General features: G+C 40.0%; 1 long non-coding RNA gene across 1 annotated transcript in view; it reads right to left on the bottom strand.

The window, feature by feature from the left end:
- The window catches only part of LOC123330876, a 41,217-nt gene extending 18,194 nt beyond the window's left edge, over positions 1 to 23,023 (bottom strand). Inside the window, exon 1 of the long non-coding RNA XR_006547124.2 lies at positions 21,901 to 23,023. This is a non-coding gene — a long non-coding RNA (uncharacterized LOC123330876). The remainder of the gene's footprint in view (positions 1 to 21,900) is intronic.
- Between the last annotated feature and the right edge of the window lie 2,466 nt (positions 23,024 to 25,489).

The following is a 25,489-nucleotide window of genomic DNA, read 5'->3' on the forward strand; positions in this document are numbered from 1 at the left end:
CTCTGTGCGACCCCATAGACGGCAGCCCACCAGGAGGAACTCCTTATTCCCGGGCTTTGTTTCTTGTGGCACTTAGGATATCTTGGCCACTACCTAGGAATTACACACAAAGTAAAATTCTGATGCTTAAGTTAGTGATGAATTTGTCAACAGGAAAAAAAAAATTATTGTTTACATAAATCTCAAATTTGGACCAAGGCCTTGAAAAGGTTAAAGTTTCAGGATGAATGGCAACTGTCCAAGCAATTCTACATTCTTAAGTATACTTGAGAAAGATCTTTTGTGAAATTTTTAAAATCATAGCATGAAAAGGGTATGAAAGGATTCTAGTACAATGTCACTATAAAATCCAAGTATTTGGGGTGCTTTTTTGAAAGCTTTTGACAAGGCAGTCTCTACCCCTGAGATCCATAAAAATATACATGTAAATATATAAAATGTCAACCATAAGTTTTATTGTTGTATGATATGATTTTTTTTACTTTTTCAAACTTTCACTTTTATTTTCCTTTACACTACTGCTGTAAACATATTTAAACTTTATACATGTTGATATATCTTATTTTTTGTCCTTTGTATTACTAATATTACTGTGGTATATTCCTGATAGTTCTGTTATTTCCTAATATTTTAAAAGAGTATGGCCATGAGCATGAGCCTGAGCTGGTGATATGGTTTCATTTGTTCTTTGTAGCCTTACATCATAATGTGATATATAAATCAAAAACAGGACTTTGGTCTTCATACTAGATTGCAGGCACTATAACAGAACTAAAAAGGAAACATCAGATTTTCAGAATTTGTGTTATGGCAAATGTCATAATCCCACTCCAGGCAAGGTTTTTGTTTTTTTGCATGTGTCATTTTTGTTTGTTTGTTTGTTTCTGGCTACCATGCTCCTACTGAATAAAGTTATTTAAAATATTATAAAATAGATTTTACAGATGATCTCCATTAAAATAGTTCACCAGCCATCACTGGAATCAAGGCTTAATATTTTGACTTTTCTATTTTAATTCTTTGATACAATGATTTTTCAAGCATTTGCAACATGCCCTTCACACTACGCTAGGTCCTGTTAAAGATGCAAAAGAAATACATTATATAACTTACATCAGATGAAATAATTAAAGAGCATTATAAGACCAAGAGTCAAGTGCTAAAATGTATACTGTGAGCTGTGCATGGGAAATCAGGCAGATCAGGGGTGAGTGTAAGACCAGCTGGGAAATGATGGAGGGAGCTAGAGTTGAGAGGGTCCTGAAAACAGAGGAGAGAATAGTGTATCTGAGGTACTGAACTGTATATGCAAAAAAAGTGGTAGTGGGAAAATCAAACAACATAAATCAGAGTATAATTTCATTTTTGGAAATTCCAAAATGACCTATTAGCTAACATTTATTAAATATTTGTTAAGTATCAGCCTGACTTGACTAATACCATTTAATTTAAAACTTAAAAACACGGCATGCTTCTGCTGCTGCTGCTGCTAAGTCGCTTCAGTCGTGTCCGACTCTGTGCGACCCCATAGATGGCAGCCCACCAGGCTCCCCCGTCCCTGGGATTCTCCAGGCAAGAACACTGGAGTGGGTTGCCATTTCCTTCTCCAATGCATGAAAGTGAAAAGGGAAAGTGAAGTCGCTCAGTCGTGTCCAACTCTTAGCGACCCCAAGGACCGTAGCCTACCAGGCTCCTCCATCCATGGGATTTTCCAGGCAAGAGTACTGGAGTGGGGTGCCATTGCCTTCTCTGTAAAAACATGGCATAAGATTCTATTATTATCCCCATTTGCCAGATTTGGAAGCTGAGATTTGAGTGCAAGTTGGGCTTCCCTGGTGGCTCAGATGGTAAAGAATCTGCCTGCAATGCAGAAAACTCGGGTTCAATCCCTGGTCGGGAAGATCCCCTGGAGAAGGGAATGGCAACCCTCTCCAGTGTTCTTGCCTGGAGAATTCCATGGACAGAGGAGCCTGGCAGGCTACAGTCCATGGAGTCACCAAGAGTCAGACACGACTGAGCAACTAACACACTTTAATCTGCCACATAGCTCGTCAGTAGTGAAATCAGAAGTGAACTAAGGCAATGCAGCCCCTAAACCAGATTTTATACATTATATTGATTCACAAGTTTCTAAATGCAATAGTGCAGGTGAGGGAGATAGACAGGCTTAGCCTAATGTTGGTGATAGGAGTTTTGCTGTGGGCAAACTAGCGATTGGGAACAGTGTTTTCAGGACTATGAAATACTTTACGCTCTGAAGACAATTTCCCATTTCCTAAAATGTGCACGTGTTCAACGACGATGCAGCCGTGATAGCTCTTTGATCATAGAATCTGCTGTTATCACAAAGTTCAAGGGAAGCATTCCAATTCTACCTAAGAAGTCAGCCAAAAAAGTCAAACCCTGGGCAAATCACTTAGCCTTTCCTGATTTCAGTTTCCTCATCTTAAATGAGGGAGAAGGACTTGGTGATCTCTAGGGTCCATTTTAAAATTCTGCAAGCGTTTTATACATGTCACTAACAATTTCAGACAAATTTTAGAGTTTCAGAAATGGAAATGTCAGCTGAATAATGAGTAGCAGATGCCACGTGGAAATTCTGTCATGATCGTTCTTAGAAAGTAAGCCTTCTTTGTTTCATTAGCAACACAGGAAGGCAAGTACTCCAAAGATTTCCTTTAACAACTTGAAAGTCTTTATACAAATAAAGACAAATGCAAAATAAATTAGTTATAGTGCATGAAAAAATAGGAAATGTGTATTTAATATCAATTTTTTGTCATAAAAACACCATACCCTCATACCTTAATTAATCTAAATATTCAAGAGGATGAAATACATTTTACTGAAGAATGCTTGAGGCCAATGGTATCATTAGTTAATTGATCTCTTGCTAAGACAAGTGATGAATCAACCTAAAATACCTATTTCCTGACTGTTCACGTTTAAACAACATCATTTCCTAGGGAAAAACATGCAAATGAAACACCTCCTAATTTAACAGGAACATTCTCAAAATAAACCTATAGGTGAATTCCTAAGCATACCGTATAATGATTTTAATTTCCTAAACCCCAGCATTTTCATGTCCTATGATAAAAGTGAGAAGTGAAAGGCTCATTTTTTTTTCATTTGCTCTTTAGATTAACTTCATGATTTTATCTTTGTCTGGTTGTGATTGTTCTTACAAAGTAAGCTTTTCTCCACGTATGTTTTTCAGAGAGCTTTTTAAAATTTTATTTATTAAGCTATAATTTACAAACAGTAAATAGCATAAATCTTAAGTAAACATACAGCCCAATCATTTTTTAACATATTATATACCATGTTAACCACTGCCTAGATTAGGATATAAAACATTGTCATCACCTAGAGCATTCCCTTGTGCAGCTTTCTGGTCAATAACCCTCTTTGCACTGAAGTAGCTAGAATTCTGATTTTTATTTCTATAGACTAGCTTTGCCTGTCCTTGAAATTCGTCTCAATGGAATCACACATTATGGACTCTTTTGTATCTGGCTTCTTTCACGCAATGCGACACATTTAGATTCATCTTTGCTGTGTGGGTATCGGTACCTCATTCCTTTTTATTGATGAGTGTAGGGAAAGCAGGCAGTTTGTTTATCCATTCACCTGTTGATGGACATTAGGGTTGTCTGGGCTGGACTGTCCGGAATAAAGCTGTGATGCACATCTTTGTGCAAGTCTTCTTGTGGGCATATGCATTCCTAGGGTGTTCCTAGGAGTAGAATTGATTTGTCATAGGGTAGACAGGTAGATGGGCTTCCCTGGTGGTTCAGATGGTAAAGAATCTGCCTGCTATGTGGGAGACCTGGGTTCAATCCCTGGGTTGGGAAGAACCCTGGAGTAGGGCATGGCAACCCACTCCAGTATTCTTGCCTGGAGAATCCTCATGGACAGAGGAGCCTGGCAGGCTACAATCCATGGGGTCACAAAGAGTCAGACATGACTGAGCGACTAAGAACCGATAGGTGTTTAAGTTTCTATGTATTTTTATGAGCACCATCTGAGAGTTACCATATTTGAGATCTGCAGGTAGGAAAAAAAAATGGGATTTCCAGACACAGTCATAGTAACCTCCCGGATCCAGCATTCCAACACTGACAATGCAGAATCTTCAGCAATTTTTCAGCAGTTACACAGAGATGGTATGGGCTTCCCAGGTGGTAGAGTGGTAAAGAATCTGCCTGCTAACGCAGGAGACATGGGTTCAATCCCTGGGTTGGGAAGATGCACTAGAGGAGGAATTGGCAACCCACTCCAGTATTCTTGCTGGAAAATTTCCACGGACAGAGGAGCCTGGAAGGCTTCAGTCCATGAGGTCACAGGGTTGGACACAACTGAGCAACTGAGCACACAGAGTCAGTATACGTTCCCACAGAAAGGTGGCTGTACCTCTCCCATCCTCCATAGGTGCTGGGGAGTCCTATCACTACGCAGATTGTTTTCTAGAGTCTAGATGATGGTTCAAAACTCAGATTTCTTAGCAGGAGATGCTTCACAAAACAAATCCTGCTATGTGAGAATCCTGAGCAATGCCACCCTGACATCTCCTTTGCCTACTTAGGTTTCCCTGTGTCCCTGAATCACATGGTAGACTTCAGCCTCAGGAAGTCTCAGTCATTTTAAAACCCATCTCCTTCTGTTCAGGTAATCATCTTTCCTCTGATTTATAGTTGCTGGCCTGCAGGTGTTGAAAAGGTGGTCTTGATTTAGCCAGAGAGCAATAATCGCAGAAAGTGTATTTCCCGGGCAACCTCCCCCTCCCCCACTACCCACCATCAAAGCAATCCAGCTCCTCACTCCCTCCAGCTGTGAATCTGTAATGTGCCTTGGGTCATATTTGTGTCATTGGTAGCAAACCCTTATAATTCTGCCCCCCAAATCCGAAAGAAAAAAATACCCACAGGGATCAAGGAGAGTGTCTCCTTACACAAATCTTTTTTCTGATAAGAGGTGACCCATAGCCAGAACCAGAGATTTATATATGCATTTTGACATAAATCTGCATCTGTAATTATGAGTCATAACGATCTTTATAGGCTGCATTAAATTGGTGAAGAAGAGTTACTGTTATTGACAAAGCATTGACCTGAACATTAGTGGAGGAAGAGCTAATCATTTTTTTTTCCCCCTGAGAAGAGAGACTTCTTTTTTAATTGTGAATCCCTTCCAACCCGGGCCTTTGTTAAATACCTTTACATCTGAAAATAAAGGTAACTGAGCCTCCCAAACGTATCCTGTACCTTCACATAATTAGAGATCTATAAAAATTTCACAACACATTCTGGAAGCTTTTTTGATCGTTTCCAAGACAGTGGTCAAGATTTGCAAGGTGACTGAGAGACTGATCTAGATCTTTTGAAAGCAAGTGGTCTGCAAGGCACACTCCCATCTAGCAAAGACCAAAGCCTATTTTTAGCCAGGCAGGCAGGCTGCTGCTCCAAGCCTGGCTCCACCATTAGCGTTAATAGAGCTCGGGGCGGCTGACTGCTGTGTAGGCGGCCCAGAAAATGTACTCTTTAGAGCAAGGGAAGGTTAAAGTGAGCTTTAAATCACAGCCTTATCATACTTGCATGTTATTGGCAAGTCTGCCTAAAAATAGAATCTCATTACTTTAATTCTACAGTATTCTTAGGTGTGCCAACCTTTATTATTAATAACAGCTTTTCACATTTATATAGCACTGTCTGCTTAAGGGAACTTCACAAATTATACACATAAAACTTTCCTACCTTAATGTAACCAGCGACAGGTTAGGAGGGCAGGAGATGATGGTAAGCCTCGGCTCCCAGACTCTCTCCAGACAGGAGGCACCAAGACAGTGGCACCAGGTGACTCTAAGCAAAGCTGCTCTTTGAAGTTGAGCCGTTTTAATTCTTTGAAAGCAGGCTGTGTCTTTCATCGAGGGTTTGCAGGGCACTGGAGACTACCGTTGTAACCTCAGGAATAACGGCCTTCCTGATATATCTAGCCAGGTCTTAGCTGGGTTTTGGAAACACCAGGGGTGACAAAAATGGATACCTTCTCCCAGACCCCAGCCAACCAGGTGGTTCTGAAGAGGCTTTCTGTGGGCTCCCAAACCCAGCTATTTAGATTGGAAGAAGGATAGACCATTATGACTCAGAGATCAAACCCGGGTCTCCTGCATTGCAGGCAATTTCTGTCTGAGCCACCAGGGAAGCCTTATCTACATTTAGGCTTATACCAATTCCTCACCAAAGTTGTGCATTAGAGTTAATAGAGTAAGAAGAGTATTTTCTGGATAAAAGCGATGTGGATGTGTAAGAATGCTTCTGGGCGTAAAGCAGTGTTGTAGACAAGATTCTGATTCAACCATGTAGCTTAATAACTATAGGAGTGTGTGTGTGTGTAAGAAAAAGAGGTGATAGCTGTGTGGTGGCAACAGGTATTCAGTCTACAATTCAGTGGCTCAAACATAGGAATGGGATGCTAATATTTACACAGTCAGCACATTTTACTGTCAGCACATGTCATCTAAAGAAGAAGCCTAAGTCAAGACTTCCAGCATAACAAACATTTATGGACTGCCTCCTCAGAGTCAAGTACTGTTATATAAAAAGTGAATGGGTATGAAAGTACCAAATAAGACATAGTCTCTCCCCTCCAGCAGCATAGCTGGGGAGCAGATAAGTAAAAGAGAATTTCAATCAGTGGGGAAAGCACTTGGATGAGAACAGAGTATACAGGCATTTATGGGAGCCCAGAGGAAAGGAAAATAACCAGGTCTTGAATAGTCAGGGAGTGCTTCCTGGAAGAAGCACATTTCGGGAGGAGCAAGGAGAGGGAGCCAGAGAGGAGGGAGGAGAAAGTCCCTAGAGGCAAAGGTATCCACAGGCACAGAGCCCTCCAGACAAGAAAGTGACACAGTCCTACAACTGAAAATGAATCAGTAGGACTGGAGTGTGTCTCGTGAGGGGCAAATCGTGGCCACTGGAGAAAAGAGAAGGTTCCTGAAAGGCTGTATGTGCCACACTAGGGAACTTGGACTTTCTCCTGAGACAGATGAGACTTTACAAAATAGTATTTTAATGGAATAGGACTGCTTCTATTTGAAATATAGTGGGTAAGATATTTCAGCTCATTCTATGTCCTACCTGTACTTTTTTTTTTTTTTTTTGAGCTGCTCCTCATGGTTTGTGGGGTCTTAGTTCCCCAACCAGGGATTGAACCCACACCTTCAGCAGTGAAAACACAGAGTCTTAACCACTGCACCACCAGGAAAAACTTGCCCTCTACCTGCACTTTTGAAGCTAGCCTTCATCCTCTCTAGCCCCTTAATTTCCCTTCTCTTACCTCCATAAACACTGTCTCAGGATAACTACATCTCAGCATCACATCAAAATAAGCACACTGAATCTTCCTATGAACTCAGAAGTAACCAGTCTCAGAGGTGACTCTTACAAAATGTCAGAGTCTTATGCTCTTTAAGTGCTCTTTAAGGCATGGGAAGAGGGACAAAGGGGACCTGCACACAAAAAAAGGCATTTCCCACACATCAACCTTGATAAATATGCTTGTTCAGGAAAACAAAGGTGAACTGGAAAGCTGATCTGGAAAAGAATGCACATGTTTGTGCTTTCAAGATGGAGAGATGCTACGTGAAAGGCTGGCCTATTGGCACTGGGAACTCCCCTCATGGCACCTGACCGTGTATACAATGTTTGCAGGCAGTTTCTATCCTGCAAAGCTTCAAGAGGACTTGCTGGCCCCAAGGATCCCAGATCATGGTGGCATAAACACCTCCGAAGACTTCTGGGAAAAGGTCAGTTCAACTGCCTTTCTTCTCTGTCCCTTCCTTCCTTGCTTGATCCCCTGGGAGACTCTCACCACACCCACCCCCCACCCCAGTCCCGTGCTTCTCGTGGATTTTGGAGAACATACTGTGATTGCTAGTGTAGATATAAACAGGAAAAATAAGACTGACTATTACGGGCTGAACCTTCCCCTTGGAAATTTTGTTTTCAGATGCTAGTTAAGTTTTCTCAGTTGTTCAGTTGAGGGGGATTGAGACCAGGGTTCAATCCCTGGGTTGGGAAGATACCCTGGAGAAAGGAAAGGCTACCCACTCCAGTATTCTGCCTGGAGAATTCCATGGACTGTATCATCTACGGGGTTGTAAAGAGTTGGACACGACTGAGCGACTTTCACTTTCCTTGGTAAAATTCTGTTCACGAGGTGAATTGTCAATGGGAAAGCAATTTGACTATATATATATATATATCTCTCTCTCAGGATCCATAAAAATGTTCACTTTTTAAAAACCAATCATGTAGCTTCTTTCTAGGAATCTTTTCTGAGGAAATCATCTAGAATGTAGGGAGGGGCAATACAAATATAAATAGATTAACCACAGTGCTATTTAAAATATTTTACAATTGACAACAACCTAAATATCTACCCATAGAATTCTGGTTAAATTCATATTAGTATATCTAATCAATGGAATATTGGTAAATCAATTCTGAAGATCCACTGGGAATTTTCAGTAGGATTCTGTAGTGACTTTCACCAAGGAGCAAGGTTTAAAAGAACAAACTTAATGAACTCTTTCTAATACAACTTCCTTTTGAAAGGGGTTATTTTCAAAATGACCAGTCAATTCTACTTTTTCAAAGATGAGCATAATGGGTGGGTGGTTCTATGAGTGTAGCTACCAAACCCCAGCCTCTTGAGAAACCTGTATGCAGGTCAGGAAGCAACAGTTAGAACTGGACATGGAACAACAGACTGGTTCCAAATAGGAAAAGGAGTACATCAAGGCTGTATATTGTCACCCTGCTTATTTAACTTATATGCAGAGTACATCATGAGAAACACTGAGCTGGATGAACCACAAGAAGGAATCAAGATTGCAGGAGAAATATCAATAACCTCAGATATGCAGATGACACCACCCTTATGGCAGAAAGTGAAGAAGAACTAAAGAGCCTCTTGATGAAAGTGAAAGAGGAGAGTGAAAAAGTTGGCTTAAAGCTCAACATTCAGAAAACAAAGATCATGGCATCTAGCCCCTTTATTTCATGGCAAATAGATGGGGAAACAGAGGAAACAGTGGCAGACTTTATTTTTGGGGGCTCCAAAATCACTGAAGATGGTGACTGCAGCCATGAAATTAAAAGACTTACTCCTTGGAAGGAAAGTTATGACCAACCTAGACAGCATATTAAAAAGCAGAGACATTTCTTTGACAACAAAGATCCATCTAGTCAAGGCTATGGTTTTTCCTGTGGTCATGTATGGATGTGAGAGTTGGACTATAAAGAAGGCTGAGCGCCAAAGAATTGATGCTTTTGAACTGTGGTATTGGAGAAGACTCTTGAGAGTCCCTTGGACTGCAAGGAGATCAAACCAGTCCATCCTAAAGGAGATCAGTCCTGAGTGTTCACTGGAAGGACTGACGTTGAAGTTGAAACTCTAATACTTTGGCTACTTAATGGGAAGAACTGACTCATTTGAAAAGACCCTGATGCTGGGAAAGATTGAAGGCAGGAGGAGAAGGGGACAACAGAGGATGAGATGGTTGGTTGGCATCACCGACTCGATGGACATGAGTTTGAGTAGACTCCGGGAGTTGGTGATGGATAGGGAGGCTTGGCATGCTGCGGTTCATGGGGTTGCAAAGAGTTGGACACAACTCTGAGCGACTGAACTGAACTGAACACAGCATTGCCTCTAGCAATAATAATCCAATTTAAAATAAATAAATAAATAAAAAGCAATTTTACAGAAACTATTGGTGCTATATAGACAGTTCCAGAAGAAGTTCCAGAATCATTAGCCAGCATAGCCTTTTAGAAATTAAAATTCCTTTTCTGTCTGTCACTTTAGTGCCATTCCTTGCCAAGCTGAAGACCAAAGTGCACAGTATTTTTGGTTGGTGGGGTTCTTCACTATCAGTCTTCACTCTCTGTCTTCACTATGGGGAGAGCCATCTGCAGTGATGGACACCAGACAACTCTGCCTTGGGGAATCATATTTGACTTTACAAACACAGAGAAAGGGAAGGAGAAGGCTGAGACTATAGAACATGAGTTTATTTGCTATGGGAAAGTATTCCTCACAAATGGATCCATTAGCACATCAACTGTCATCTGATGAAATTACATGAGACAAATATTGGTTTGCTGAGAGTAAGAGCATTGTTCTTAAAATTAGTCTTTTCACATAACATATGGAAGTCTCCCTTGATGAACATAAGTAGTTAGTCACTCAGTCATGTCCAGCTCTTTGTGACCCCTTGGACTGTAGGCCACCAGGCTCCTCTGTCCATGGGATTTCCCAGGCCGGAATACTGGAGTGGGTTGCCATTTCCTTCTTCAGGGGATCTTCCAGACCGAGGGATTGAACCCAGGTCTCCTACATTGCAGGCAGATTCTTTACCAAGAGAGCCACCAGGGAAGCCCTGATAAACATGATGTATACCTTTTATTACGTTTAAAGATTATTTTCTAAAAGCCTTTTGAGCCAAGTCCCCCTTTTCCTTGCTCACACCCAGTTCCTGCTCCATCGTACCTTCTGGTGGGGTCAGCCTGGCTTCCCACCACGTGTTCATATAGCCCCCTGGTAGAGTCAGAGCCCAGAGAGAGGAGGAAGCGGCCAGGCTTCCCACGCTTCTGGAAGCAGCTCCCACGAGCCAGTCTGAAGCCCTGAGTGAGCTGATCCTCTTGTCAAGAGGAAAAGCCAGGGTGAGGAAGCCTTTGCTTTGTTCTTGACAATCATAAAGGCTCAACCTATTAAATGGAGGATGTGCTTATGCCTTTCTATAGCATTTCTCAGCCGGACCGACTCTCTTGAATGGAACTGGAAATAAGCATGTGTTTGCCTCTCCTTGTCATTTCTGCTGTTTTAGAAGAGGTGTTTATAAAACAGGTAAAGTTCAGCTTCTTGGCCTCTCTGGTCTAGAATGTGAAAACTGTGGAAGAAGGCCAACATTCTGAGGCCTAAGGAAAACTGCCTCTCCACCCTGTGCATGGATGAAGAAGCGCAGAATGAAAAGCACAAAATCACTGCACCATCTCTCAGAAAGCTTGCTCTGAGATGCTTGATGAGCTATTTGTGTCTCTTCATGGATTTTTTTTTCTTTTTTTGTTTTTTAGAAAATGAGATGGGACACTTTTTATTTTCCCCTCCTTAGGAGTCTTAGAGGTTGTTTAATCTCAAGTGAACTTAATTCACATTTTCCTGGCAGTGTTAGCAGTATTAGCTATCGGCTCAAACCATTTTACTCACTGCATCGTCCCACCAGTCAGCAAGTAGGGATCTAATTAGCTCTTTGCTTTAATGGCAATAGTTAAATTTGCATTATTAATTTAAATATTACAGACTCTGTGGACTTGAGCACATAGCTGCCATAAAGATGTAAAATGAATAATAAGGTGCCAAAAAACACCAGAGTCATTATTCCCATCATGTTCAAACTTCCAGCTATAATGATATCAATTAAAACTCTAATCCTAGCAAGAAGCTTTGCTGGTTCTCTTTTATTATAAAAGCTGCATTTATATTTAAATGCTGGGCTGAAGTAGTCAAGTCATCATACTTTGCAAAATAGAGGGGTCACATGTATCAGGAGACATAATTACAGTTCTAATTATATTCTTTTATTTTTTAAAACATCCAAATGGTAAAAATGTAGTAAGTTCCTCAACATCCTGTTCTGTATCTGAATCTTGCTCTTCCTTCCTCCTGAAGGGCTGCAATCACTCTGCAGTGTCAAAACCTGTTTGGGTTGCAAGACAGATGGGACTTTCAAAATGAAATGTACCTACGACTGTTTGCTACTATATATATAAAATGTCTCATTTAGTCTCATCTGTGATTTTCCAAGAGGAAAATGTTTCCAGGAGCAATTTATCTCAGTCCTACACGTTTGTATCACTGAATGACCATCTGAAAAAGAGGACCAGCATCTTTTCTTAAAGGGAAACGGCCTAAGTGTGTTCCACAGAGATGTTTCGATGCAGTAGCTGAACTGCATGAATTTGTTTTCAAATGAATGAAATACAAAATATGAAATAACTGAAAATATGAACTTCAAATTTTTCATTTGGTGTGTGAACCTTTCATTTGACTTCATAATATATTTCACACCACTGACCGTGAGAACAACTGGTAGAAAACAGAAAATTAATAGACAAAGACATTTTTCATTTTTGTGCCAGTCTGAGCTTTCTGGCCTCCCAGTTCTCTAACCAGCTCTCTGCTGAGTAAACCAGTTTAGCACTTCTTTGGCACAAACTCCCTCCCATGCTAAAGTAGCACCCTCCTTTGTCAGGGCTGGAAGCCTCCCCCTCCCCCACAAAGACTCCTTCAATCTCCTGACTCGAATCCCTCCTTTGTGGCCATTATTATTATTATAGTATATCTTTGACTGAAGATTCTAATTTCCCCTCTCAAATAGATTCCTTGTGGTCAGGCTCTGTGTGGATTATACTGAGTGCTTGGGAGGGATTCAGTAATGTGACTGAGTCAGAAATGACTGAGTCAGAAATGACTGAGTCAGAAATAGCTAAAGAGGAAGGACGCAATGGTTCACCCAGCAGGGATAAAATCTCTCTGCCTTTGAGCATGTAAAATGCATCATTTCAATTTTACAAGACTAACAATAATTTCACTATTTATTTTGATCAGAAGACCTAGGTTTAACTCTACACTGATCGCTCATCAGTGCGGTGGCCAGGGTCTAGTCCTGTCCGCTCTCCAAGGTTCAGCTTCCTGAGCAGCAAACAGTGGGCAAGAGTGACTTCCCGGTGAGGATTACATAAACGAGAGCCTTGCGATTTTTCTGGTAAAAGAGGAGGTCTGAATAACAAAGCATACAACACCCCTCTGTCAACTGGAAATTACACTGATGTATAGAACAGTCTTATGGACTCTGTGGGAGAGGGAGAGGGTGGGAAGATTTGGGAGAATGGCATTGAAACATGTAAAATATCATGTATGAAATGAGTTGCCAGTCCAGGTTCGATGCACGATACTGGATGCTTGGGGCTGGTGCACTGGGACGACCCAGAGGGATGGAATGGGGAGGGAGGAGGGAGGAGGGTTCAGGATGGGGAACACATGTAAACCTGTGGCGGATTCATTTTGATATTTGGCAAATCTAATACAGTTATGTAAAGTTTAAAAATAAAATAAAATTTAAAAAAAAAAAAAAGATATTGAACTGTAGAAAGATGAGCCACCAACTGAATCAATAACAGAATTCTAGTTAGGACCCTGAGAGTCTTTGCTGGCCTTATTGAGTAGCCAGTTCCATTCTGTTTAGCCTGTGACAGCTGATGGGACTGGACCCTGGGGCGGAATTACTACCCAATTCATCAGTGATGCTCATTGAGCAGTCACTAGTGAATGAGACTCTGAAAAGTCTTCTTAATGCTATATTATTTAGATAAAGGAATCTAATAAACATATTCTTTTTAAAAACTTTAAAAAAAAAAAAAAGAAATTACAAATAAAAGTGTGAAGGATTATGGCTGCTAATAAATGCAATGAAACTGTGTTGGATTCAGTGCAACCTGGTGGCAAGGAATAAGGATGCAGTCTTCAAAGGGGACAGACAGTCCTGGACAAACATCTAGACTTTTTGAAAAATGGGTTAGCCATCAGTCCTATCTTAGGATGGTAGTTTAGGGTAATAGCTAAGGGTATCGACCCTGAACTCGAATCCTCGTGTTCAAAGTTTAGAATAATAAAAATAGTGTCTGCCTTGTAGGATTCTTGTAAGGATAATTTACAGAAGGTCCTTAGCCCAGTGATTGCCTTTTGCTGAGCCTTCAGTAAGTGTTCAGTCACTCAGTCACGTCCGACTCTTTGCGACCCTATGAATCACAGCATGCCAGGCCATTATCAAAGAATCAAATTGCATGAAATTCAAATCCAGCTCATCTATATGTGCAGATATGCTTCATATTGTTTATAAAGTCACTCCATGTATTTTCATGACACCAAAAGATAAGAACTGTCTCATCTGGTTTTCAAGGGACTGATACAAGTTGCCCACAGAGGCCCTAACATGGCACTGAACGAATGGTTAAAACATTCAGGTTAGTGTCCAGAACAGGAATTTCAAAATTAATGGATGAGATATGTTGACAGGAGTCAGGAAAAAAGTCTAAAGTCCTTCATTTACACATTAGATGATTGAACCAGTGTCTACTAGACTCTTCTAGAATACTAAGGGCACCATCTTGAGCTGAGCAGAAACTTTAGGTCACACATCAGGAAAGTCCGTGATAATGGACTAATGATAATAAGAGCAAACATTTAGAGATGGTTTAAAATGTGTTTAAAATGTGAGCTAGGAGGCTCACATGCATTATCACACTTACTCTTCCCATAATACTCTGTGTGTGCATGTGTGCTAAGTCATTTCAGTCATGTCCGACTCTTTGCGACCCCATGGACTGTGTAGCTCACCAGGTCCCTCTGTCCATGGGATTCTCCAGGCAAGAATACTGGAGTGGGTTGCCATGCCCTCCTCCAGGGGATCTTCCCAACCCAGGGATCAAACTTGAGTCTCTTACATCTCCTGCTTTGGCAGGAAGGTTCTTTAACACTAGCGCCACTTGGAAAGCCCACCATAACACTCTACCTTGCTTTTATTCTTATTCCCATTTTATGGAGGATGTCACTAAAACTTACTGAGGTGAAATTAATTTCACCAAACAGTGAACAGTTGTGGCACATTGTTGATCTCAGATCACTGGGCTCTCAAGTGTATATTCCTGACATGATATAATACTGCCCCTGTGGAAATGCTTAGGGACAGGACGTCTCAGCTTTTGGAACTCTGGAGACCATGCTAAATCCACTAAAATTTTGAGTTGCTCAAATTTCAAAACTTACCTGGAAGTAGATCTCAACTAAAGTGAGTCTGTAGTTGTTAACTCAGGACCCATTCTGAGCCAAAGTCAGCCCCAAATCCTATGAAGCAAGCTTCCACAGAACTAAAAAGATGACACAGCCCAATGGGACAAAAGGCCCATCTCTGTTCTTTGTCCTTGTCCTCTGTCATTGCCTATGTTTTCATCATGTTAAAACTCATGAGGGCAGAGAATACTTGGCAAATTAATAGAAGAAAAGTCCTGACTTTCCTAGCTCATAAAAGGTTGATGCCTTCCAGCCATGCTACTGAAAAGAGTGGGATTTATGCCACAAAACTTTCTTCCCAGATGGAAAAGTGCTTTAAAAATAATGGATCTAATGCAATTCATTGGTAGTGAGTAAATTTGTCACCGTGGATGCTGTATTAACTCTCTAAGGCCAATTCAATTGGGGATTCAATAAATCAGCTCTTTCAGGGTATCTCCTGATGCCCCACTGGTTAGAAAGAGTTCTAGATAAATAGCAATTTGATCTTTCTGATTCTTTAATCCTTGAAATATGCTTTTAAGAAACATGGAAAGGCTTTATGCCTCCATTTTCCTTCTAGAGAAGCTGAGGAATCTGTGCAATAAAGAAAGAAGCAGGAGACCTCAGATCATGCCCAATTCTATGACCATTTCAACTCCAGTGTCATAAATATCTTCTAGCTTATTCTTGGATCATGTTTTTTAAAAGTCCTCAGCAAAACATTTCCCTGACTTGGTCACCTTAGGTGAAATTGAAACTACCTCCTTAAGTATTTTGCTCTCCTGAGCTTGTTTTATTCTTACCCTTGGCTGTTCTGAAGGGTTTCATTCTTTGAAGGGGCACCGCTTCTCCGTGCATTACTTACTGGATGCTTCCTTCACACTAAGCTGAAGGTCATTGTTTATTAGGCCAAAGTTGGCACTGAAAATGGAAACGAATGAGAAAGGATGTGTATTTGAATTCACATCATGTTATTTATGCCCATGGGTCCACGGCATGGAGCACGTATAAAGATTTTTCTATTTATTTATGTGAACTCCAGGGGTCCTTCAAGAAATGAACAAATAGGCACTTCCCTGGTGGTTCAGTGGCTAAGACCACACTCCCAATGCAGGGGGCTGGGGTTCAATCCCTGGTCAGGGAACTAGATCCCATGTGCTGTAACTCAGAGTTTGCATGCTGCAACTAAAGCTCCCAAATGCCATAAATAGGACCTGGCATAGCCAAATAAATAAATATTTTTTAAAAAAGAAATGAATATAGCACAAAATTGAATTTTGGCAAAGAAACTTGTATTAGAGAGCAATGTGGGATATCATGCGGCAGTGTCGTTCTCTAAACAGAATTCCCTTGGAAAGCTAAAACTGACCCATCTGGCCTTCCTCAGCTGTTTCGTGGGTTAAACATTGACCGTGGGGAAAAAAATAAACTCTGAACTCTAAGGGAAGCCATTCCTTATAACTCGATGGATAATAATTCTGTAGTTGTGTCGTTTAGAAGTCCATGTAATGCTCTTTAATTCTGGTGTATCTTATGTAGGATTTGAAATGTCTTGAGGGATTTGCTGGAAGCCTTGTTTTATTTTATTTTAAACAAACACTGTTTTATTTTGTTCTAAGTATGGAAGGTGGATCAGAATTGATAGGGTATTTTTTTATACCTTAAATACGAAGGCCCATTTTTAATATGATCATGATTTTGGCAACCATGTCTCTTTACTAGTAGTTAGTATTGTTATAATTCGCTGAGTATTTTATTCTCACACTGTCACCATACATCACTTAGTATTTCTGGACTTTTTCAGAATCTCCCCTGTAGGTAATTTGCCTTCTTTGGTTACCTGATGGATCACCTTGTATGGAAAAAAATATTAAAATCCTTCAAAGAACAATGTACATAACTATTGTGAATTCTGCATTAAAGTGGTCTAGAAGCTTATTACAAGTACAGATATTTGGTTAATTTGCTTTTTCTAACTTGCCTTTTTCCATATTGCAAAGCATGTTAAAGTGCTGTTTATCTTGCTGTAGACCGTGTTATTTGTGAAAAGTCTGGATGGAGAAAGAAACACAGACCGTGTTGTTCAAAGAATCATTAAGGAGATATTATTTCAGATCATAATGTGATTAGAGTCCTTTAGAGGAAAATGTGAGTGTTTATATTTTCAGCTTTTACATAGGAATGTAACTGTTGCTGATTAAGGGAAAAGTCAGCTAATTTAAAATGTTTAAATTTAGTGTTAAACCAGATAATGTATCTGAAATTACAAAAACTAAAACAACTTCAACTCTGGCTCAAAAGCAGTTCCTTAATCCAGGGTCAGATAAACACTGTTTATAATAAATAACATTCTAATTTGTAGAATTAAATCTTAAAAGGAGTCGAAGGCAAAAGAAAATTCCTTACAAATCTGCCATGTTCAAAATATCCACTTCAAAAGAGAACTTTTTTATCTTCAATTTATTCTGACAAAAATTCTCTTGGGCTTTTATTTCAAAAGATGAAAAATGAGCCATGGCAGTCAATGGTGCACAGTGACTATTTATCTGTTTACACCTATCCATGTGATTGCTAGAAAAAACCAGATTAGACTTTGAATGTGATATGAAGAATGTATGCTGTTTCACAAGCCCATATTCCTCAGCAGAAATAGGTTAAAAACTCAAAACTAAGTTTTAGAAGCCATACATTTTATGTTGAGTAACAATAATTCAAGGCCTGATTTTTCTTCAGGTAAAATACATATGCTCAGTTTTAAAATAAACATATACAGCAAGTTAATTCATGGTTTATAATTTTCCCAACCAAAAACTCATGAAGCTAATTATTTAATAATGTTCATGTTATAGTTTATATGACAGGGGCCTATCTGAAAAATACCTAAACATCTACATTTGATTGATTGAAGAATATTGTAAATGCACTAGAGAAACCTTTTATATATTGACTTCTTTGGCAAATGCCTTTACAAAGCAAAGGGAGTCTTATAAAATTATTAATAGCTCTGAATCATTCTCATTCTTAGTTCCTGATTTTCATAGATTGGGCTTTCTTTTAAGAGCGTGTGCACCTGTAGGAAATTTTATACGGCAAGCAACCACACTGCCATAATCAGAAACCAAATTCATTTTCGGAGGAAAGTAGGAAATACACAATGGCATACGCGCCTCTTTTACGACCACATCTGCACAGCTCAGGGAAAAGTTTGCAGATATGTCTGCTGATCACATTACAAGGCTGTTATGAGAGAATAAAGTTGCACCTTTGATGGGCTATTGCAGCTGGGTTAGAGGTCCCCAGTCATTAGAAGTTTTGCATGTCATAGAGCAGAGCAGATTGGAGACTCGGAAATACTTTATACAACTAGCTGAATTTTGGTCATTTCCATCAAATATCAGTGGACCCATTAAACAAAGATGAACAACACAGACACACACACACCTCAATACACCCCGGCAATAAAGATGACTTTAGGTAATTTCTGATTTTCACCTCCATGATAGAAAGTCCATTGTACTCATACAGAGCCTCCAGGACACCAGCTGAGAACAAAGCTGCTTTCAGAAGCAGTGAGTGGTTTCCCTCTATTAATGTCCAGGTGATATGTGAAGCCCATTATCACATCACTAATGTGGCAGCAGACATTCCCCGGCCGACCCCAGGTAGCTCCAGCGTCTGCGCGTGTGGGACTGGTAAAGGTAGACCTCAGAAACACTTTTAATTTTCTGCTAGTGTCACTGAATGCTAACCACAACCCCCAAAGTCATCTTTTACATTTCAAAAGAAGATGAAATTGAACGCCACATAAAAGATCACAGGAAACATTTAAAGAAAACAATTGGCAGGATTTAATTGAAGGGTTTTGGAGAAGTGTTTGTGTTCCAGATGTTACGGGTGGCATGTTATCAGAGAAAGCTTGGAATATGAGGGGGAAGGCTACTGATGCAAAAAATGAATAATTCCAGTTTCCTGTCACAACACAGGGAGGGAATAGGAATCATCCCTAGTACCCACTATCTCCTGAGGACCTCTCATAGGACATCGGGCCTACCTCGGTCTCCAGCTGGCATTGTGCCTATAAAGTTAATTTAACTTGTGAGCAGCAGAAGTGACTCCTAGACACACCAAGCTACCAAAATACAGAGATAAATAGCCAAGCTGAAACCAGAATCCACACTATGAGGCAAAATAACCACAGCCACCTAATTTTGAAAAGATATTGGAAAATGCTGCACATGTTCTTGTTTAATATTTTGTCAATGATTCCAAATCCATATTCCCCAGAACTGTCATTTCTTTTACAATAAAGAACCCACCTTAAATAAGTGGAAATTCATAGTTTTCCAGATTGCAATGAATGTCTCCCAGTAAGTCTGATTTTTTTAATGAGCTATGTTACTTTAAAAACAGTTAAGATTTGAATTCTAGGTAAAAATTTTAAAATCCGAAACGAATAAAGTAAAATCAATATTGATTATTAGGAGTAAAAGTGCTAAATGAGACTGTAAAACCTTTTAAGAACTAAGAGCAGAAAATTTCCAGTAAAACTACGATATACGATAAATTACTACTAAATAACCAGAATATTTGCATGGAATTTAATATGAGTACCTCAGCCTCCCTCCCCTTCTTTTTTTAAAGTAGGGTATTACTGGTTCAGTTGGAAAGACTTTTCCAGTAATATTACAAGACCAGCGTCACTTTGGCAAGTTACCTTCTCAACTTACATTTCATTATGTTCTAAAGAAAGCTACTTTTAAAATTTCTAATGCTTTTAAAAATTCATTTTAAAATATCACTTGTTTTTTGGCCCTCAGGTCTTTCAGAGCTTAATGCATACCATCGTCACACTAAAGTGAAAGCAAAACCATTTTATTAAGAGACTACATTTTAATATTGAACACAATATTCTGACAGCAGATATTCTCGAAGACAAGTTAAAAAAGAATAAAAAAGGTTCTATTCTTTACTGTGTTCTTATAAGATCTGACCCAACTTTTCAGTAAATTGTCTTGAATGGACAAACGCGAGCAAGATCCAAATCCCCCATAAAAACTGCTTTAATCAGGGTAGAGCCTGGTGGTGATTTCAGGTCAAAGAACACTGACATTAAATCTGTATGTCAGCATTTAAACATATTTAAGAACTTTTCATTCCAGAACACTGCAAGGGCTCCATCTCAACTGAAATCCACTGTCTGGAGCAGCATTGCAATGCTCTGCAATATATTATTGTTCCCTTTAGCAACAAGAATAATTCTGGTACTTCTTGACAGCTGTTTCTCTGCCTTTCCAACTTATTTAGTCCCATCTTTTTGATTTAACTACTTACTTCTGGGGAAAAAAAATCTATAGCCAGTACAGATTTCTGACTTTCTAGCCATATTTGAGGCTTTGTTCATTCACTCAAAGAAAACGAGAGAGAAATGGAAACATTTTTAAACCGAACAATACTCATGCCCCTCATAATTGCTGTTGACTGGGTCCCCTGCCCCCATCTTAGGGGCGACATGGAGTGACAGTCGTGTTCAAAATTCCTGAAGGCACCCAGAAGTACAGTGGGACCTGCCCTGAACTGACATCAAGCAGGTCTGACTCACCCAGTTGATCCCTCTTTGTGCTTGAAGAGTCCACCCAAACAACAGACTAAGGAAGACTCATGAAGACCATACCTGGGTAGATACTTCAAAGAGTATTTCTTCCAATGGTTCATTTTGCAAATGAGAAAACTGAGGCCCAGGGAAGTGAAGAGGTAACAGGGGATCAGGACTAGAGTTCCGGCCCCTGATTCCCATCCCGTGGGCCTTGGGACATGTGACAGTTTCTCTGAGCACCTGCAGTTTTGCTGGTTGGTTACTTCTGAGAAAACTTTTGATGGAAACTCTTTAAATGACCTCAACCATTTAGGCATTCTGGGCAGCGTGCAACCACCCAGAGCTCCCAAGCAGTTTCTGAACACACAGGGAGGTAATCCCCGATAATGTTAGGACTGATGCTTCAGACTTACTAGGATCTGTGTTTGATCCCCCAAATCCCTCAGTCATGTTGTCAGTACATTACAACTCATAATTGTCAAATTTTATGCAACAAACATCTATTACTTTTATAACAAAATAGTTATTGTTATGAAAATCTTTTGACATCACTTTATAGTTTATAAAGTATTAACTGCTTTTCATGTAGTTATTCATCATACCTTCACAAAGACTGTGACATAGAATCAGTGTCCCTATTTTACAGATGAGGAAACAGACTCAGGGATAAAGTGATTTGCCGATACTCAACTGCTATGAGGTGGCAGAACAGGAACCTGAAACCCAAGTCCTCTGATTCTAAATGTTTCTCCTGTTCCATCACAGTCCTCCTGGATGTGAACTTTCCTCTGTCCATGGGATTCTCCAGGCAAGAATACTAGAGTGGGTTGCTGTTTCCTTCTCCAGGGGATCTTCCTGACTCAGGGATCGAACCCGAGTCTCTTACGTCTCCTGCGTTGGCAAGCAGGTTCTTTACCACTAGTGCCACCTGGGAAGCCCACGAGCTTTCGAATGGCTTTCTTTATAAGTTTTCATGAGCATCTTGATAAACTCAGGTCTCCGAAAAGCCCAGATGGTTTTTTTCCAACTACTGCCCGGCTTCTAGTTCTCTTTTTTGCTTCTTCTTTTAATCTCTTTTGCATTTAATTTTGAGAGAACAAGATACTGATGAGCTTGGTTGTGGCCTGGGGGCACTTCAGGCTTGTGAGCTAGGAAGTCCACACTTAGGGAATCTGAGTGAGGCAGTACCAAAAAGGTAAACGCACACAGCTGGGAACTCATCTTTTCAGAGACTCATGTGCTTTATGTGCACATGTTAAAAAAAAAAAGCTTCCTGTGAATTAATTATAACTCCACGTTACTATGTGTGTTTACTGACTAAAACTGTCCAAGAGAAAAATAAGAACAACATCAACAACAGAAAAACCCAAGGACTTTAGTAGTTTACTTACTACTGACTTAACACTCACCACAGTGCAGGTAGCATCCCTCAGCTCATACAGCATTTGAAATGCTCTTCTCTGGGAGATGTCTTAGCATGCACAGCAGTTTAAGATCAGGACTGATGTCTGAGCTCTTGGGACAAAAATGAGAGCTGGGGTGTCCAGGAACTGAACTGAGCTTCCTCTCATTCCTCAAGGAAGGAATTCCTTTTTGTCATCCACAGCCTTAGCAAAGAAAGAGGGTTGCATGATGGGATCTGTTTGGAGGTCCTTAGTTGACTATCTGGGAGCACAGGTGATCACTATTATTACTGACATTCAGCTAGATCCATGGCTCCAACTAGGAAAAAATAAGATTCCATTGTCTGGTTATGTGAATGGCTGCCATCTTGGATGCCTGCAGCAAAGCTCTACTGTAAAAATGTATGATTCTCTAGTTTTCCTGGATAGATTTCTAGGAAGAATAGTGAAGCTGCAGTACACACACCTGTGTATGTCTTTGCACATGCACATATTCATACACGTAAGAGTAAACATTCCTTGGATGTGGAATGCTGGCTTAGGGATCAACTCTGCCCTAGATTATATAAAAATAATAGTAGGACAATCATTTAAACCACAGTTTTCCTTTCTGGTTCAATTTTATTTTATTAAGCTTTTTATGTACATGTTATTGTTTCTGTTTTGTTTTGTTCTTCTAATTATTCACACTTCTTAGCACATTTCTACTATTGTTTTCACTTCAGGCTGAGGACAAATTTGGTAACTCCAAAGCTTTAAAGTAGGATCTAGCGTACTGAGTTAATTTCTTCTTTAAGAGGATAAATGTGAAAGCACTTTATGGATTGTAAAGCAATATACAAGTGCAAGATGATATGATCACTAATTTAATCCAACTGATTTTCTATATTCATTCATTAAACAAATATTCATTTAGTATCTGTATGAAGCAGTACAACATCAAGGTATTTGTAGTGTCAGAGTTGCCTGAGACTCGTATATTTTGGTTTGGAATTGTGAACAGAAAGCTATCCAATAAGTGATGTGCCTTTGAAATTATTCATAAATAAAAAGGATAACATACAAAGCCTTTCCAGTTTAAGATTGCAAACAACTGAATTTAACTGAGTAAGATTTTGAATTCACATGATTTTGTGAATTCATGATTCAAAGCAGAAGTAATTTCTTAGCCTCATGAACCACAAGAAATTTTACCTGGCAATCAAAGGCTGGCTCTACACCATGCAAACTTATGTAGCTATCTGTAAGTGTTTACTTAATTTTAGCATTGCAGAAAGCAAATGAGAAAATCTTATGCCCTTAAGAGGATTTTTCTTCTTTTCTGCTTTATTTATTGTTGCTGTTAGTGGGTGGGTATTTTGAGAGGAAGGGGAGGATGAATAATTATTGTGAACTAACTACATTGAGCAAATGAACTGATTTCACAGGCTGGAGGTACTTTAAATGTTCTTTGGTTTTTGATGCCCTTAAATTACATTAGATTCTGTTATTTGAATTTCATTGTCAGAAAGATGTTTTATCTAATTTTATTGGATTGAATAATTTCTGCCTAACTTTATCAAACATTGAGTTTCTTTGTATATTAATAGTAAAAAACAGAAGGCAGAGAGATGGTAGGCAGAGACAGAGTCATTCTCCAATAAGCTTATACTCAGGAACAGTATGGAAAGGAAATGGCAACCCACTCCAGTACTCACGCCTGGAAAATCCTATGGATGGAAGAGCCTAGTGGGCTGCCGTATATGGGGCTGCACACAGTTGGACACGACTGAAGCGACTTAGCAGCAAGAACAATAGACACAAGCTTATTTCACAATTTTTGCTTATGTTCTATATAATGTGCTTTTTGTTTCTCATGGAACAAAAAAAGGATATGTATTTCTTTTCTTTTTTAATAACAGACTATGGACAGGAGTTTCAAGCTCCTTGAGGGCAGCAAGGTTATTTTATCTCTCCAGCACATGGCCTGGGTCTGTCCATGTTTGTTAATTAAACAAATGAGTGAATGAATGAAGAAATGAACTATCAATACAAATTAGAGATACATGACCTTCTAAACACGACCTAAAGAATAAATAGTGCAGGATTTTCCTGTGTTTTGAGATACAGCACAGTGCTTGACCCATACTATACCTTCACTGAATATTTGGTGTGTGCAAATCCTACTCACAAATGCTAACAACCTTTGTAAGCAAAAAAGGAAAAAGATCTGAGTCATCCAGTCACCCACACTCACTCAATTTACAGATTAAGAACTCTGAAGCTCGAAGAGTATCCAATAAATTAGTCTCCAGAGCATGGCTGGTGGTGTTATCTCCATCTTACATACCCAAAAACTGATCCAGAATGTTTAAATGATTTGTTTAGGACCATCTGGCTAGTTATCATCAGAACATCAAATTACAGCCCAGGTACCTAATTCCTTGTAAAGAATTTTTGTTGACACCTCAGTATGCCAGGATAACTATGTGCTGTGCTTAGTCGTTCAGTTGTGTCCGACTCTGTGACCCCGTGGACTGTAGCCTGCCAGGCTCCTCTGTCCATGGAATTCTCCAGGCAAGGATACTGGAGTGGATTGCCATACCCTCCTCCAGGGGATCTTCCCAACCTAGGGATGGAACCCAGGTCTCCTGCATTGCAGGTGGATTCTTTAACATCTGAGCCACCAGGGAAGCCCAGGCGAACTATAAACTTGAAATTTTTGTGCCCTGGATGGAAGGTGGGAGCTTCTGGAAACAAGGGGAGCCATCCTGGATTCCACTCCTGCAATATGGAATTGGGAATTCAGTCAGAAGCTGGGTCTCTGCAAGCATTCCTCTGAATCAGAGCAGTTGTACATATTTGTGAATGAATAAATTATGATAATACCAGCAGCACTCCCAAAACTAGGGAATAAGGCTCCAGCCAGTATGAAGAAACATTCAGCTGGACTTGAAACACAGTGTCAAGCATACAGAAAGGCAGCCTGTGCTATGGTCATGAGCAGTGAGAGTCTGCTAACGCTGCTCACTGCAGCGTTGGCTTCTCAAGGGAGGTCTGTGCGATGTTTTCAGAGGCAGGCTGCAAAATGAGAGGACTTCTTTTTAGAGGTACGATGTAGGGACTCTTCCCTCAAATGTATTCGATTTGAAGGACTTCAGCCTTAGATTGTGGTTCTCTCATTTTATAGTTAAAGTTTCCCTTTTTCTGTGAAACAAAGATGCAAGGAAGACTGGGTGTGTTCAGCGTCTTTATTGGACTGAGGGTGGAAGGGGATTGGTAATTCTATGTTAGTCCTCAAATGATTTTTGAAAACCTTTTTAGTTCATGAAATGCCAAGGTAGGGTAGCCAGTGGACCACTTAGAACTTGGCCTTGAAACTGTATGGAACCCATAACCACAAATCACAGTGCTTCCACTCTCATACAAAAGAGGTGTTGATACCAGTCCATCCTCTGCTCCCAGTGTCTGCAACTTTCTGGATATGGCACTGACCGAAGGTGAAGTTTTCATGGTGTATTTCTAATTCATTCCCACACTCACCTGGGCTACACTGCAAATCAAGTTGTCACTACTAGATGCCTGGTTGGATTCTCCTTCCTCGGAGAGACTTCAG

Source organism: Bubalus bubalis, chromosome 2 (assembly GCF_019923935.1).
Source record: "Bubalus bubalis isolate 160015118507 breed Murrah chromosome 2, NDDB_SH_1, whole genome shotgun sequence".
NCBI lineage: Eukaryota > Metazoa > Chordata > Mammalia > Artiodactyla > Bovidae > Bubalus > Bubalus bubalis.